Source organism: Phragmites australis, chromosome 8, assembly GCF_958298935.1.
Source record: "Phragmites australis chromosome 8, lpPhrAust1.1, whole genome shotgun sequence".
Taxonomy (NCBI): Eukaryota; Viridiplantae; Streptophyta; class Magnoliopsida; order Poales; family Poaceae; genus Phragmites; species Phragmites australis.
In genome coordinates, this window is record NC_084928.1 from 11,799,382 (window position 1) to 11,818,255 (window position 18,874).

Sequence of the window (18,874 nt, forward strand, 5' to 3'; positions counted from 1 at the left end):
CTAGCTGAGTAGCTTCTCGTCCCTCCCTGCCGCCTGCCCTCTTTGAATATATGATGTACTGCGCTAAGGTCCTGAGGAGACTTGTAGGATGGCTCTGGGCATGTCTTTGGTGATGCTCCTGTGCTGATTATGCTCTCCAGGCCTATCTTTGGCGATGCTCCTATGCAGATTATGCTGAAGGTAAAGCAGAGAGGGAATACAAAGGATCGATGTTGCCTTGTTACTCCCAGAAGCGCGTCTGTGGTTTCTTCTAATGCGATGACGGGGCTACGACTCGGTGATAAATTGCATGGTAGTAAAATGTAAACACCAGATCATTCCCTGATAATTTTGTGTACTTCCATGTGCATTGTGGATAACAAATCGACCGACATTCCAACTGATCCTTCATTGGAATGTTTTGGTATTAAACAGTCAAACAATCATTATTTATAGTATGTTGTTCCAATTTTCGTTTTGTAACTCATTATGGCTTAGCTAGCTCTGTGTGCGCTTTGAGCTTTGCAATGCTATACTCTCTTACTGACTGCCACTTTTATCCTAAACTTTTACATCCCTGCAGTAGGCATGTCAATTCAAGGACCAAGCATCACATCTGAATGAATCCATCACGATGGTGCGGCGAGCTCCAATCATAAATCCTATGCTTCCTATCAATGGAGTTACTTCGTGGCCTGTGTTGGGGCACCTGTGAGATGTGTGATCAGTGACTTAGAGTTAATAGTACAATTGTCCCCAGACACCCCGCATCACTCGCCTTGATACTCGCTAGCATTCTATGCAATGCCTAGCAGATTTACCGGCTACAATTACAAGGTACACTAACTCTTTTTCTTAGACAGTAGATATTTTTTTTGCAGGATAAAGACATCATTGCAAACATCGGTTAGTCCAAAGCCATGGGCCTTTCATCATATACAATCTGACAGTAGTTCGGAGCAAGTTTATTTTCTTAACTATGGTTCTTGCCTCCAGTTCTGTTATACAACTTTATTTTTCAAAGTGTAAGATATATACAACGAATAGTGAATATGATGATCAATGATATTCATGCATGTACTCTATTGGGTACTTGTGTGAATCTTCTCTCTGTGTGTGTGTACGTGTGCATGCATATGTGTGTATGTGTGTGTTCGTTCCTTTATTTGGAATAATGAGAGACATGAGCCCACATTTTGAATCTTCACACATGTAGGAGAGACAATGAGAGTACGTGAGCTATGATAATAGAAGTGCTTTTTTGGTCGAAGCATACACCATTCATGTGTGTGCGCATTCATGTGTGTGCGCATGTGCATGCATATGTATATATGTATACATATGTATATATGTGTACCTTCGTTCCTTTATTTTGAATCTGTTTGTGCAAGGAATGCTCAAATATAGGCTTAGACATTACTCCGACATCACTGCACGTCTCTTATGACCACTTTGACTGCCCTTTTACCTCATTGCTATGCAATTTCTTATTGTTTTCTATATCTAGGCATGAGCCGGATTAATACTTGTTATGTTATTTATATCTCGTGAAAATTTTTAATTTCTGTTATAATGCACGAGCATATAATGAAGTCAAGTATTAAATGGCTCAAATAAAATATTATTCCATTCTTTCTATTATTCCTATACCGGCCATCTGTTCCCCACACGATCCAATCCCCTAGCTCCCATCTATTTTGGCTCTTCCTTCCCCAACCTCGTGCACCCCGCTCCAATACACCCACCCTCTTAAGAACAGTGCCTACCGCCTCTCTCCCCTCCAAAGCTGATGTCATGACCACGAATTCATGATCTGTTGGATGCCATATATCCCCGTGAACAATGATCACATGCCGCAATCAGCCGATAGCTAGCGAACAAGTCAGGCTCGGCATGCATGCGTTCGTCTGCACCGGCGGTGGCATCGTGGTCGTCGGCGCTGAAAGACTATATTCCTTATTTATGAAGTTTACTGAACGGCTATGTGAACCATTTTGCCTTCTCTAGCATTGTCTACCAACGCATATATATCAGCTCAGTGGCTCCCAACATGCTCCGAAGCTACAAAATAAACATGTTTTGGCCGGACCATGGTTATCAACTTCTACAGTACACTGATTGCCATAGAAAAAGCCCAATGCCTTCCGCGATTCATTCTTGCAAATCAGTCCAGTCTTCTAGTTTTATCATGATTTAGAAGTAAGTATGACATGTTCTGCTCTCTTGTGCTATCAATTATGTAGATCTTGAATCTATGGGTTTGTTTGGCACAATTCCAACTCTAAAAATTAGCAACAAAAATTTATAGAGCTGAAACTAGAGGTAGATTATGGTTGTTTGGGTGAGGCATCTTGTCCCCATGTTAAACTACAAATAGTCTTAAATTATTTTGTTTTATTTTAGTCTATGAACTCTAGACATTATAAAAAACTATTTTTCGAGATGGCTAAAGTGTTTTTACATAGGCGGGTCATATGACAAACTGGTTGAGTGATTTTCAAAGATGAACGACATAAGAATCCGTTTGTATAAAATTCACTTCCACAGGCGGTTATTTACGTGAACTGCCTATAATAATCGTACCATTACTATAAGCAATTCACGTAAGGAACCGTATGTAGAAATAGATCATTTTTAGAGACAGTTACTGATATGAACCACCTCTAAAAATATGGTGATTAATACAGGCGGTTTATATAAGGAACCGCCTGTGGTATTGGTTATTTTTAAAGATTATTTTTTATATGAACTGTCTGTGAAAATGGAGGTCTATTTTTAGAGATGGTTCGTATCAGGAACCACCTCTAAAAATAGATAACTATTTATCTTAAAACAATTTATAACTTTTTCATATGAACTCGGATGGGGGCAAACTTTATATGAAAATTATAGCCTTCGATGAGGTCTACAACTTTGTAGTTGAAATTTTTTATATTTGAAGTCATTTAGGTGTATAAATAATTAGTTAAAGTTTCACATATAAGTTTCACACATATATATGCTATTGTTACCCCAAGTCCTATCAATACAAGTAAACTCAAAAATAAGGAGAAGAAAAAGAATATTATCAACTGCAATATCTCCAACAAGATTAATAAGAAGATGATAATTGTAGATCTCGTCGAGGGCTATAATTTTCATATATAGTATGTCCCTATCCAAATTCATATAAAAAAGTTATGATTTTTCAAAATAAACTATTATATATTTTCAGAGGCGGTTCACATGAACCGTATCTGAAAATGGATGTGAACCGCCTCTAAAAATAACTTCTATTTTCACATGCGGTTCTTTATGAATGGTAGTTTATCTTAAAAATTTATAATTTTTTCATACGAAGTACGATGAGGATAAAATTTATATGAAAATTATAGCTCTCGACGAGATCTACAACTTTTTAGTTGAAAACTTTTTTTTTTATCTAAAGTCATTTAGATGCCCGAATAATCGTTTTAAGTTTTAGATAGAATATATCAAAAGGAATGTATACGCTATTATGATTGGTGGTAGTTATGTGGAGGGATGGTAAGGAGAGTTTGTGCGAGCTGAGAGGTTTTGAGTTCAACTACCAAGAACCATATGCATGTGTATTTCGTGCGAAAAAACGTGTGATTTGTCACTTGCAGGGTGCCTGTTCGGTCAATTTTTTTTTTTGCTTTTTTTGGGTAAAAAAATGTTGATTTGAGGATCGATTATCACAAACGATCAGCTTAAGAAATCATCTATATAAACCTATTTCCACAGGCAATTCGCTTAAGTGAACCGTCTACAGTAATATATTTTCACATGTGATCTTTTTGCGTCTATAAAAATTGTCTATCTTTACAGATCTTCGATCACGGATAGATGAGCTAAACACTTGTAAAAATAAGTTACCACCCATATTAAAAATAATTTTTGTAGTAGTAAGATTCTGCAGTAATACAGGAGCTGTAGCTCTCAAACAAGCCCTATATAGCCCCATTGAACGAGGGTAGAGACGTGCGCTAGACTTCTTTGAAGCTTCTATCCCCATTGTACCCGGGGGAAAAAAACCTTCTATCCCTGCTACTTCATTCTTGATAACCTAGAAAATGATCAATGGGAACCCTTAAAATATAGGTGTCGAAATTTGAATTATATATGTGACTTCATCAAAGCAACCCGGGTTATATATAATCAGCCAAATGTGAAACATATCATTAAAAAATTTAGTTTCTTGATAAGGATATCGCTCTTTTGAATACATATAGGTGATGTTTGGCAACTGAGAAAAGAAGGATATGTTAGAGAAAAGGAAAAGAATGGGGGTTAGGATAGGAAGTAGAAAAGAGATGGATGGTTAGAATTGAATTTCAGTCCTTTCTTTTCCCTTTTCCCACCTCCATCCAAACTACACCATAAGACGAACTCGTTACTCATTATTTATATTTTTCTAAAAATATGGTATTACTAAGTTTTTATATTATTTTATTATATAAGAATATGAGAGAAGCATCGTAAACTTATCTGGATGTTGAATTCAAAAGTTTATTCGAAGTCTAATCAGACTCAAGCTCAAGGTAGAGTCTCGGGACAGTATGTCAATAAAATAAGTATAATTTTTTATACAAAATCCAATTAAGATATTTTTGGACTTATTGGAAAGCTTATGATGATCCTTTTCTAATGGATCTGATCTCAATCAAATATTTTGTATAACTTAGTCAGAGTCAATAAAATAAGATGTTTTGTTATTATTTTGAGGCTTATAGGGTCTTGTAAACGTGTCGGCTGTAGAGTCTAGGCTGTGTACATCTCTATCCACGGCTGCACAACCTTAGATTGACCTCATTACCCCTCCTATATATATACAATAGCCATCGTAGTTTAGGTTTAGGTTTTATTTAGATTATTTTATTTTAGACAGTTTTATCGTATATCGGTTTGTAGAACCCTAAGCTCGAGTACTTCATTAGTAATTAGCAATATTCATATTACATCTATCTGTTCTTATTTGTGTTCTCGATTCGTTTATAAGAAAAATCTTCTTTGTGAGATCAATCGCGTTTTGACACGATTGAGAACTACATAGTAGTAATGTAGTGATTATGAGAGTTCTCAATCTATTCTCATCAGAGCCTTTAAATAATCTACACCAAATCGATTTATCATATTATTTTTTAAAAAATAAGGCAGACCTCCTCATTTCTACTTAAAAGAAGAGCAATCAGGCAGCGGCTTCCGATCGCTCTAAGCATAAATCAAGCATTGGATTTTCGAAGACCTGCTTGATCTCAAGTAGGATATACTCCCATTCCTTGAGATTGGCTAGGAATTCTTTCCTGATCCAACACGATTGGTGTAAAACCACTGCCGTCCAAACAAGACTATGCGAAGCAGGGGATCGACACGAAAGGATCATGTATAGACAGGAGACTATCGAATGATGTCGTAGATTTTGCGATTGGATGTGATTGGGGAAGTTCCTGCATCCGCAAGCATTGATTTCTTTTTTATGCGTGTCGCCGGATGATTCGCTGTTGATCTCAGGATTCAGGAAGCAGAATAGCTAATAATAATATACGAGGCATGATTATTCTTGTGCAACGTTCTGTCTTGGTCACAGTTCGCGCTCTCCACTCGCAAGGAAAGGCAGAGAAGTGAGGAAACTAAAGGCACGTTGGTTTCGGTCGAGATTTTTGAGTTTTTGTTGAAACCTGATTATTTTTTGTTTTTAGCTATTGGTTTTATGAGAAAATTTTAAATTCTTAATATATTAAAAATTAGAAAATCTATTCTCAGCAAATTTATTAGCTTTTACTTTATTTTATCAGAATTTTTTTAATTTTTCAAAAACTAATTTTTCATAACTCTGTTTATTTCAACTTTTAACTTTTAAGAAACAAAATTCAATCAAAAACTAAAACAAACTGAACCTAAACTCAGGAGGGGACTCATGATATCATGGGTGCGTGTGCATCACGCTGATGCAGTTGTGAATTTTTATTTATTATTTAATCTGCAAACACAAATACTCCCAAAAAAAAACAAACTATTAAGTACATACACATATGGATGATATACACATACCACCCATATGTGTACAGTAGGGATGGCAACCGGTCTACTCTTGTCGGATTTTGCTGAAACGGATCCGACCTAAAACCTGATTTTTCAAACCTAATCTTAGTCCCGAAATCAATACCCAACGCAAAACCACACCCGCCCTTGATGGGGACCTGAAACCCAACCAGTGGGAGGACGGTGCGGGCACTGGGGCAGGCGGCGGGCGGTGGGGAGGGTGGCGTGAGGGACTAAGGAGGGCAGCGTGAGCGAGCGGTGCGGGTGAGTCGAGGAGGTCGGGGCCCTGACCCGATGGCTAGGGAGGACAGGGGAGTCACAGACGGGTTTTTCGGGTTCCAAGTGATACCCACGGGTGAAAAAACATATTCGAATCCGAACTCGAGTCGGACCCTGATCCAATGGTTCCATAGGGCTGCTTTTCTACCAGAGCCTGCCGTCATCGATTCTGAAACCCGCAGGGATCCGATCTGATGGGAGACACTACCATCCTTAGTGTACATAATTATATGAACAATACGTGTCAGAAAAAATACACCGTGATCCTCGTGCCTATACTTATCATGATACATATATTGAAAATATACACATTATTCTAATAATATCATATTCTACTCAAAGACATATTTATAACTATTTACTAATGTAAAATAATCTACCGCTAACCACACGCTATAAAACAGAATAAACATCAAAGCTGATATGGACTAGTGCTACACAGGCTCACAAACGCTCGAGTCATCGCACTGCTCCTTTGCTCGTTCGACCAACTGCTTACGCATGAAAGCATGAATCATAGATACGATCGGTCGGTCGAAGCAGGCGTGCCGCTGTAAATTACTTGTTTATATATCTTATCCGCATCGCATTATGTTATCATGTCAACAATTATGCTAACTATTCCTACCTGAATTTTATCTGCCCATTTGCCATTTTGCAACGTCATATCGGGGCCCAAATGTGCCTGTTCGCTGATTGGACGGTCCAGGATTTCCGGCGCACCGCCTGCTTGTCGCTGATTCCACGTGCCCCAGCTCCCACGCCTGCACTGCTAGAAATGTTTGCCTTTGACATTCGAGATTGGAAAACCCAAAGAATTGCTATTAGCCACACTTGACTTTCCGCTCAGTTAACTAGGCAAGAATGGCATCTTACTACTAATACGTACTCTACATCGTTTACGCGAGAGCAGTTAGCGCGGATAGCATAAATGACAGCACCACATGACCGCACTCAGAAAACACACCTGCTACCGGAGTCAGAACCAAATCACCCGCCGACACGCAGCTTCGAAGCGCATCACTGCTTGCGGCTGCACATATCTACGTCTCCGTCTTGTCTAATTGCGTAGGTACGTATGAACTCCAGTGGTAGTAAAACAGGAGCCTAGACATACGTAGCATGCCTGCCACATATTCCTGTTATCTACATCGTGGTAGCAAACTTCACAAGTGGTCTGGTACGCACTGTTGCACTGTGTCACCAGATGAATTGGTTCGCGAGTCAACATCGAATCAGCCTGCGGCACGCAACCAGCAGGAAACGCATCATCGCTTGCGCCAGGGTTTGAAATTGATCGCACGGAAAGCAAGCCAAATTAATTTACACCGATGGTTCGTTCGTCTCTGCTACCGCTGTAATCGTCGCCCGCTGCTACTGGCATATTCTAGATGGAATTCTAGTCATGCAGCAGCCCGTGGCTAGCTGGTCGCCGGCATGGCATGGGCACGGCACTGTGGTCTTTGGTTAGGCAGCGGTCGGGTCGCCTCGATCCGACGCGGATGCATGCGGCCAAGTTGGTCCCTGTCCCCGCTCGCCTTTCGGCGGTGCCGGGGGCCCCGCAGCATGCTCGGCGCCAGGTCAGAGACGTGCACGCCGACGAGGTCCGCGACAGCGCGCCCCGGGTGGCGCTTCGGATCCCCGAAGGAATGCAAAACCTACTGCGGAAACGATTCTGCCTCAGCAGCTCAGATTTTGTTTTTTTAAATAATAATATTTTATTAAAAAATTGCAAAAGTAATAATCAAATTTATAAAATTATAAGAATGGTATTTGTCAGTACTTCATATGTCGATAATTTACGTGGCAGTGGGTCTAGAGATCTATCGGCACGCCGACAGTGTGTCTGAAGACCTATCAGTATCCCGTGTGCCGACACGTCATATGTCCCGCATATGATATTTAAAAAAAATTATAACTTTTTTATATAATCTTATATAGAGATAATCTTAATATAAAATTATAGCTATCGACAAGATCTATAACTTTATAGTTAAATATTTTTTTCATTTAAATCCGTTTAGATACCCAAAAAGTAACTAGAAGTTTCAGATCTTGTTTTTCATATTTGAAATTTATAACCACTTTTTGCGCAATGCCGGCATGCCGACAGGGCCTTGGGCCCACTGTCATGTAGGCTATCAGTATACGAAATACCGATAGGTCATTTGTTGGTACTCCGAGTACTGATATGTATTTATTGTTGCAATTTTGTGAATTTGACTATTATTTTTGTAATTTTCTAATAAATAATATTATTTAAAAAATTCTCAGGTTTCGGATCTTGTGATTTTGCCATCATTGAGGAGACGACCAGGAACTCGAGCAGAATGCGGCTTTTTCCCACGCTTCGAATGTGTTTGGTAAAATACAAGTTAGGTCACAGGTGCATTGAAGGAAAAAAGAAGAATGTTTTTTTATGAATTGTTTTGTTCATATGAACATCTCTGTACAACTAAACAGGAGATAAATGAGTATGCTTTTGATTATGTGTCCATTCTTTCTTACCAATTTTTTTATAATGCTACACTCTTTAAATTAATATTTAGAATACCCACCTGAAACTTGTCATGAACAAATCGGCAATGACCTGCACTTGGTTTGAGACGGACCTACGATGAAAACTCAGAAGGGTCACGTTGTACATGATTACCTAGTTTTGGGGGAGTTTGGCCAAAGTTACTGTTAGACAGGCACGTTATCCATGCACGTAACGTGCATGCCTTTCAGCCGAAGATAGCTCATACGGCAAAGCAAGGCAAGGAGATCAGCACGGAGGAAATCAAGCATATGCTTCCATGTTTAGCCGTTTTCTGTTTTGGCATGTATCTCAACCAATTCTGTTGCATCGTGTACTTTATATACTCATGCCAGTCAAGGTACCACATCAAATTTTACTTGGGCAAATAACCAGTAAGATTTAATGGTTATCGGTGTTGTAGGCGTTTAACAGGTAGTCTATTTTGAAATAGTGTTACATTATCTGAGCCACATAATCCACAATATAGTCGTCATGCGTTTTGATGACCGAGACTGAAATGGCCGGAGGATCAAGAAATCCAACAGGCTCCTTCTTCTTTGTTTCTTTGAAAATAGTTAGATTCAAAATTTAGTGGTATTAATTAATGAATATCGAGTTTTAAGGGACTTACAATGTGAAGATCCGTAACAATAATATGTCCATAGCATCAAGGTTGAAGAGGTCATATAAGTCATTAAAATCCACAAGGAAATAGCTGCTCTCAGTTAAGAAGTGACATTATTTGTACTATATGACTATGGATTGAGCCTTGGTATCTTTACAAATCTTCATATAGTAATTATGCAGGTTGACACATGCTTGTCCCACCCTTGTTAGGTCAGCTGCCATCATCAAGGGATTCCCATATTGGAATTTCGTGTACGCACTAGTCCATGGTTTTCCGATGTCCATGGCCTTCTTCGCCAGTACAATGGCCTTTGACTTCTTCAGTAGGTGCTTCTTATAGCCTTTCTTCCTAGCTCCTTTTTCCTTCTTCTTTGGAAACTTTGAGAGAGACAGAATTGGAGCTAGATGTGAGGCTGCCAGCTGAGGAGGAGAAGACAATGAAGCCGACTTCTCTGGAGGAGGAGAAGGCAGTGAAGCTGCCTTCTCTGTAAGTGAGGAGCGTGATGGCAGTGCACTTGAAGCTCATCCAGACTGAGATGCACTGGAGACTAGATATCGCCTGTAGTGAAAATGGTCCTATTAGACCATGATTGTGATTTTAGTGATTAAGTCATAAGGACTAATATGTTTATCAAGAATATATGTTAGTAGGTCTTATGGATACAATACCTCAAGAAGCCACTACAGCTAGGATAAATGTTGACTGAATTGGAGAAGTCCTAGAACAATTGACTTCACTGCATGGTCTGGTGTTTAGGGGTTTACACTCATCGGAGCATTATATCTAGATGTAAAGTGAAGGCTGATGACTTCACTGGAAGGTCCAATGCTCTGTGTGTTGAAGTCACCGGAGTATTTCTAACAAAGGGGGAGAAGGCTGAGGATACCACCGGATAGTCAAGTGATCTGCACTGGGTAACATCGGAGCATTTCTTGCAGAGAAGAATGCAAGTGTAGAAGATTGAATATCAACCCATCGGATGGTCCAGCGCTTAGTTTTTGCACACCGGAGCATTTCTTGCAAAAGGGTGATTGCAAATGTTAAAGAATGAAGATCAACTCACCAGATAGTCTAGTGATCATAAAGATGGTTGCACCGGAGAATTTTTAGGGAAAAGAAGAGAAGGTTTAGCTCACCGGATGGTCCGGTGTGAATAGAATGAAGACCGGATGAATACCCGGATTATTTTACACAGAGAGACTACAAAGGTTCGGATAGCTTAAGATAATTCACTGGAAGGTCCGGTGATGGATTTGAAGGTACACCGGAGTGTCTTGTGTTCATAGAGGCTTTGAGTGTAAGTCTAATGGCTAGTTATACTCACCAGATGATCCAATGTTAGTACTACTGTTTTCGTCGGATCATCCGGTGTTAATAACTGTTCTGAGCTGTTGGGAAAATGGCTAGTTGACGGGTTTGAGGCTATAAATACCCCTCCACTTAGTCATTTGAAGGTGTGGCATGTTGCTGTAGTCTAGAGAAAGCTCATATACATTGAAGACATCCAAGACACCAAATTACTTAAAGTGATTATCTAGGGTAATTAAGTGCAAGATTAGAGAGTGTTTAATGCTTATAGGCCTAGAGTGAGTTGTAGTTAGGTGCTGCAACTTGAAGAAGGGATCAAGGAGTGATCCTAACTTGTACCGAGTGGTACGTTGGCACCTTAAAGTCTTGATGACTTGCCAGCATCTTGGGTCTTGGTGCCTGAAGCTTATTGTCTCTTCGACTTGGTGTGGAGCGGCGGCAAGACACGTGTATAGGAATGCGGAGACCCTTTCCTTGGTAGCTCAAGCTCCGAAGTGATCACGACGGGAAGTGACCAGAAGAGATGCTAGTTGTAAGACCTTGCCTTGGTGGCTTATCGTGCTTGAGACCTTGTCTTGGTGACTTGGTAACTCAAGAGCCGTAACCGGAAGAGACTTGGTGACCAGGAGCATATCCTTTGTGGAGCTCCAACTGATTAGGGGTGGTATTCATGCCATCGATACCACAGGATAAAAATATGTCACGTCTCAAATTCCGAAATCACGTGATTAAGCTTAATCATGTGTCATCAGCATCATAATTAAATTCAAGGGGAATTATTTTGGCACATTAGAGCAATTTGTTTAAAATCATTTGGATAAGAGAAAGAAAATTGGGAGAGAAAATAATAGAAATTGCATTGAAAATCCCTCTTTTCTCTAACATGTGGGCCCTACAAGTGGCCCACCATCCCAACCACCAAATGGGGCAGTCCCACCTGCTCCCTCTCTCTCCTCCCTCACTCCCTACGCCCTCACTCAGCAGCTCAGCTGCAGCTGCAGCAGCCCCTCTCCCTCTCCCACTCAAGCTCTCTCTCCCTTTCTCCCAAAATGCGAGCTCAAGAGGAGGATTCAAGGTATGCATATGGTACCACTGTATTCTCTAGCTCATGAGCTACTTATCTATCCAATCCATTTTCATTTTCGTGGAAGAATCGAGTAGTTCTTGAAGTTCTTGGCGTTCTTGAGCTTTTTGGAGCAAAAATGGAGTTTTGGTCGAAAATGAGTTTCAGAGTCGTGTTGCTAGTTAATGAGTAAGTTCTAGGACCCTTGGACTTCTTCTAACGTGTTCCCTTTAGTTTTGGAAAAGATTGCAACTCGAATCGACCAAAAATCCACTCAAGAACAGTTTTTGTAGGCTAACCCGGATATTCCGAACTCACCCGGATACTCCGGGTTCAGCAGAAATTGTTCGTTGAATTGTGTTCAAAATTGGTTAGGGTTTAGGGTGCGAGATTGGTTTAGAATCCTTTGGATGGGGCATATGCACGTTTGTGTAGCATAGATTTGTAAAGTGAGTCGAATCACCCGAGGGAAAAGTTGTGAAGAACCCAAGTCTATATCACCCGGATAATCTGGTTAAGCCCGGAGACTCCGGGTAGTTGCGTTATCGTGTAACTGAGAGCTTCGTTCGGAGCCTCACTTGGAGTGTTCGGCACATTCCGGATAGTCTGGACCAACCCAGAGGTTCCGGGTTAAGATAGAGTAGTGGCTAACCGAGAGCCTTCACCGGAGGATGGCCTGGATACTCCGTTACCCGGATATTCCGGATTCACCCGGATACTCCGGGCCAGTCAAATAAAAAGGCAGTAACCGAGCGCCTTACCGGAGGTTCACCTGGAGAGTCCGAACCCGGATACTCCGAACCAATCCGGATACTCTGGATGACTATTATTTTTCAGATTTCATTTAGATCATTTAGAGTTGCATTGATTCGCATGTCTTATACTTTTAGCATGTTTTTGAGCATTGTGGCATACCTTGTTGCATTCATTCATACTCATCATTGCATGCGTTCTTGTTTAGTGAACAAGGAGCTGGAGTGTGGCTCGGTTACAGTTAAAGATGACTCCAATCTTTCAGATTTCTGTGAGTGTTGCGTGGGTAATTATAGGCAGCCACCTGAGTAGCAAGGCAAGAAACTAAGCATATTGCACCTCTGTTCAATTAAATGAAGTCTAAAATTGATAAACTATACTTATGTATGTTTGCATGTGTCGAGTCGAGGTTGGGTACAAGTGGGTAGATCCTAATTGAATGCATTACTTCTACCTTGAAATGTTGTTTATCCTTTTCTTGTCGCCTTGAGTATGTTGTTGGTGTCTAAATTACAAGTTAAATTGAAATGCTTAGCAATGCACAGGTCATTCGGTAGAAGTCTAGCGGTGAAATGTTTCATCGTTCGCGAACATAGGTGTTATTTACTTTCGTAATGATGACAATATTTGATATGAGATGATGATGGTTGTATGAGTGGTGAGTATGAGACAAGATGTGAGCGGTGCTAGGAGGTGTTTATCCTGCCTGGATGTGGAGTTCCTTTGGGTAGGTCGGGAGAGGAAACTGAACACCGTAGATCGCTTGTGTCGTTTAAGCACCGATCAACGGTGTAGTCGGCTTTAGCACTTATCATACTCACCACATGCCGATCTAATGGTAAGGCGAGCTGAATACCTTTATAGCTGTGGTCATTTGAGGCCTGAACATCAACGGTGTGAGCGAGCGAGCTTGTAGTGGTACTAGTTTGCTCCAGGAGTAGTTCTAGTACCGTCGCGCTGAGCGATGCATGTTTCAAATGATCGGGACTTATTGGGAAAGGTTAACATGAGTACCCCTTGTATGAATCTGTGTGGTCATACAAGCCGTATGGTTCTCAAGTCATGTGGGTCCAGGAGTATCCCCTGCAGGGTGTAAAAACATTTTAAAATACTGCACTCTCGGTCATGAGCATGCTTCTATCCATCTGCATTGGTCGTAGAGTTTTCACTTGTGGTTGACGGTTGGATATGTGGGAGATTGTTGAGTGGGTCTTGTTATATGTATGTTCACAATGGTTCCTGTTATTTATGTTCAGTTTGTTATGGCAGGTTAAAGTTATGTTGTTGTTGGTTAAGTTAGTTGCTCACACATATATATCTAGTTTTCTTACCACTTATGTTTAACTTAACCTTGTGGCTTTTTCTTGCTAATGGCTTAATGCATAATCCTTGGAGTCGAGCTATTTATATGTGCTCTATATGGTTTAAGTCTTGCGAGTACCTTCGTACTCATGCATGCATTTTCAGGTGCTGCTGGTGAGGAAGAGTTGGTGTTTGGCTACTTCGTGCCTGCCGATCGGGGTGGCGGGCAAGAGTAGTGCATCCTACTCTGAAAGTGGCGTTTTGAGACGGTGCCTAAGGGCATGCGGCGCTGTTCTCTTTTGTTGTTTATAGTTTAACTTTTCACTGAGTAGTTGTTGTTACCTTTTGTTGTAAATTGTTGGAAATGGTGGCATGCTCAAAGATTTGTAATATAAATATTAATTACTTGTTCTTTCTTAAGCTATGTTGTGATGCTAACCATTGGAAGGCATGTGTTCTGATCTTGGGCACAAAACACGTGCTGGGAATACCGGGATGATATTCTATTTAATCGTTGAGGTTGTGATTATGAATAATGATCCTCCTGATAATTAATTAGAATATTATTTAGATGGTCCCCACAAAATCTCTTGTACCGAGTTTGTCTCTCTACCTTATTTACATTTCCGTATTTACATACTTGCAATTTACCTTGCTAGAGTAGGTTGCAATGCTCTTAAGCAGTATAGTGGACACACTAGATAAACGTAGAGCACATTTAGACAGAAATTGAGATAGGTTTATCTTGTAAAGTTTTTTGAGCTAATTTGGTTTAGGTTTCTAAGTTTCCTAATTCAACCTCCCTCTTAAGACGTCACCGTTCCTCATAATTGGTATTAGGGCCTCGCGCTCTTGATAGGCTTAACATCTTAGAGTTGTGACGTCTGGAGTTGGGATGGATACCCATAGCGTTCCACTTTTCGATGGCACAAATTTTCCTTATTGGAAAATTTAATGTCTTTTTATTTTCAAGCTAAAAGTTTAGATGTTTGGAAAGTCACCGAGGAAGAGATGAAACCTCGCATCACCAACAACAAGAGGCAATTAGATGCATCAGCGAAGAGTATCCCACTATTATAGAACTGGCTTATATGCTGGCCCATCACTGCTAGTTCCTCATGGGCCGACAGTGATGGGGCATCACTGCCAGTTCATTAGCCGTGCGAGAAGAATCAACTATCGTGGCTTATGAACCAACAGTGATAAGGGTCATCACTGCTGGCTGATGGATTGAGCCGATAGTGATGCACCCACACCTCATCACTGCCGGTTTAATCTACTGACCGGCAGTGATATCTCTACATCACTACCGGCGGATTATGTGAGTTGGCAGTGATATCCTCTTCTTCCTCACCTTCTTCTACCCCGAGCTAACAGAGTCATTTCAGTACTCTCTCCCGTACAAAATCACCTATGGCAACAACCACTTCATCCCTTCTCCCGCATTGATTCCCCCACCATTCAAGCTCAATTTTGGTCAATAAAGAGGTCTAGATGAGCTCTCTCTAGCTATCAAAACAAAATCCCTTCTTTTCTCTCCATTTGCTCATTTGCCCTTCATGTTTTAGGACAAGTGAACTCTGTATTCCCCAATGGCAAGCAAGCCTCTAGCAGGAGTCTCTTGAGCTCAAGTAAGTTGAAATCCCCAAGGTTAATCGTATATTTAGCATTTTAACTCAAAATGTTACCTGAAAAACTAAAGTTAATCTTATTCCTGTAGAGACCTAGGCAAATCTTGAAGTTGATCCTAATAAACCATAGGAATAAATTTAGAAGTCTACAATATAGAAACTTTAGGTATGAGCATATTTATTGTTGATTTTTAATGAATTAGAAAAATTAGCCATGATATTTAGGTATGTAGCAAGATCCAATTGTATTATTTATATTTTATTTAATTAGCAACCTCCAATATAGAAACTTCAGGTATAAGCGTATTTATTTTTCATTTTTCCTTAATGAGTCTCAGATAAGGGTTGAATAATAAAGAAAATTTTTAGGGATGGCACCAACAAATACTCATCGAAAGCGGACGTGAAAGCATACAAAAGGCGGCTCCTCCAACCCGGGCCAATTGCCGGTAGGAGATGGCGAGATAAGTTATTTGTTAGTGATCACAAAATCTTCTCGATATTTTGAATTTGGATTTACAATAATGATATAATTGTAAATAGGCAGAAGATGGATGTAAGATGCGAGTCGTGTGAGCACAGAGTACAAGAATGTCGTGGAGGGTTTCCTGGTAGCAGCCAAGGTGCACAAGTCAAATACACAGTCTCAATGCATGTGTTGTCCATGCGTGGATTTAGAGAACAAGAAGCAGTTCTCCACCACCCAGCAGATACATTCCCACTTGATGCCAAGGGACTTTATGCCTGGCTATACCAGTTGGACCGAGCACGGTGAAGCTGAGATCATATAGGAAGGGTAATACATTGGAAGAGAAGATGAAGACATGTGCACCGATATGCGGTTGACAAATACATTGATATGCCGCCTGCTGGAGATACGTTAGCCGATGATGATCTAGAGGAGATGTTGGTCGACACCGACGTCGATGATGACCATTCGTACTTGCAAATGATGTTATGCAAGTCTTCTATGTGAAGGACCTAGACCTAGCTAACAAGGAGGAGTGCCACTTGGTTTTTCAAGAAAAAAAGAAGGATTGTCGAAGTGGAGAATGTTGTTGACGAGGAAGACTACAAACAATCTGACGCGCTACCTCCTTTTGGAGAGGACATGGACCTAGGTCCCATGGAAGACATCGACGAATCTCTCTATGTACGCCGTGATCATAATGAAGGGCGAATCGTTAAGAAAAATTAGCTAAATTGTATTATTACTATGTATGAATTTGTTTTAGATGCAATTATACCTCACTTTTATTATGGAAACTTCAATTTCTCTACGCGCACACGTGAAACTAAACAAATTTTTTGCACCCCGCGTAACCAATAGAGAAAGGGGTTTCAGTGCTGGTAGATATATTGGACTGGTAGTAAAACTACTTTCACTGTCGTGGATTTATTATTAAGCCAATAGTGAAAGTAGTTTCACTGTCGGTTGTCCTGTTGAGCTGGTAGTGAAGGTACTCTTTCAAATTTAAATAAATATGTATTAGAATTTTAGGTCAAGAAAATGTTAATAAATATAGATAGTACAAACTCAATCGAAAACTCTTGAGTAGCCTAGCAGTTTGTTCGTTCTTACTTGGTGCAGGTCATGGGTTCGATTCTCTCACTACTGGAAAAATCATTTTTACAGATAGTTTGGAAACCCCGTGCGGGACAGTTTTTTGAACCATCTATGAAAAATAGTCTATACAAATCAGATTTGTACAGACGGGTTTTGAACTGTATGTACAAAACTTTTATACAGATGAATCCAATCACTAGTTTTCTGCACTATGGAATATCACAGATGGCTCGGAGTCATGAGCTGTCTGTGATATAGTAATTGTATAGACGGCTCCAAACAAGAGCCATCTGTACTATGTAATACCACAGATGGCTCGAATTTTGAGCCGTCTATGATATAGTAACAGTATAGACAACTCGTTATTTGAGCCGTCTATACTATGGGACAGTACAGATGAGTCCAATTTCAAGCCATCTGTACTATATAACAGAGACCGTTATAAAAAGCATTTGCATAGATGGTTGTATTCTTAAAACCGTCTGTACTATCATATATACAGTATATAATCCATATATTACTGAATGTAGCTAACATATCAACAACAAAATATACACAGTAGTATGTCATACATACAACAGATCATTTGCATTCAAACTCCATACACTTTGTAAATCGAACATCTTCATTCAATATCACAAAGTCAGTATGACAAAGCCTCGCAACATTACAAAGTCACAAAGTTTTCGGGATCATAAAATTCGTCGGTCTCCTTTATGATCTCCGTAAGTATGAAATGGGCGAGCCATTTTTGAATATACATTAGACTGTCCTTCATGAGATTACCTGTAGGAAATTTATACGTCTGTAGAACAAAATTTAAGTAGTTAGGCACAACAATGAAAAATGCATTTTAATATATAATTACACTAACCGGCGGATGGACTACACCCAACAATTTGCAGCATATACTGGGCAACATTGAACCCATAGATATTGGTGCCCTGCAGCTGCCTGTGATACTGCAAAAAATTTTACATGATACATTTAGTTTTATAGAATACATATTATAACGTTAAATGGATGTGCGACAGAGGAATTATTACCGGGAACTGATGGGTCGCCGAGGGTTTATCTCTCTGTACAATCCCGCCCATCGAAACATACTTCGCGAATGCCCTTGTAAACAGGTCTGTCAGATCTGAATACCTCTCTGGGTCGTAGTACATCGAGTTGAGGTATATGCAGTGTTGATTGTAGATACAAACTAGCATCCAATGGTCTCGGTAGTTGTACGATAGAAGAATAAGGTCCTTCGATCTACAGAGATCGACCATGGCCTCCGTGACATATTTCTCGATCTCCCCTAGAGACCAAGTGATCATTGACCCACATACGACCTATGGGTCGAGGAATCCAATTCTCGGATTCTGTCTCCTGGCTTCTTGAATCATAAGTCTACACATAAGAGTAATATAGATGAATTAACGTATCAATGAGTTAGGCAGTTCATTAAGCATAGACCACGATTATTAATATTTACAGTGTCCAGCATCTCAATAGATTGATATCCAGCTTGTCAAGATGGTAGAGGAGGAATAAATCCTCGAAGGTCACGAGGAAGATTCTAGCTAGTTGCAGGAAATGTTGCCGCTGATACTTGGCTCTGAAACAAGGAGAAAGATGTTTCACCTCATGGAACCTCTTCATGTATAGGTCGTGCAGAATCATACTTGCTCAGCCCAATTACTCTAACGCTTTCTTGCTCAGTAACGGCTGGCCTGCTACGTAGGTGTTTGATAGAGGTTTTACCTCCTTGTCCTTCTGTTTGCTGGCTCCGTGCTTTCCGGGAGGTGCCATT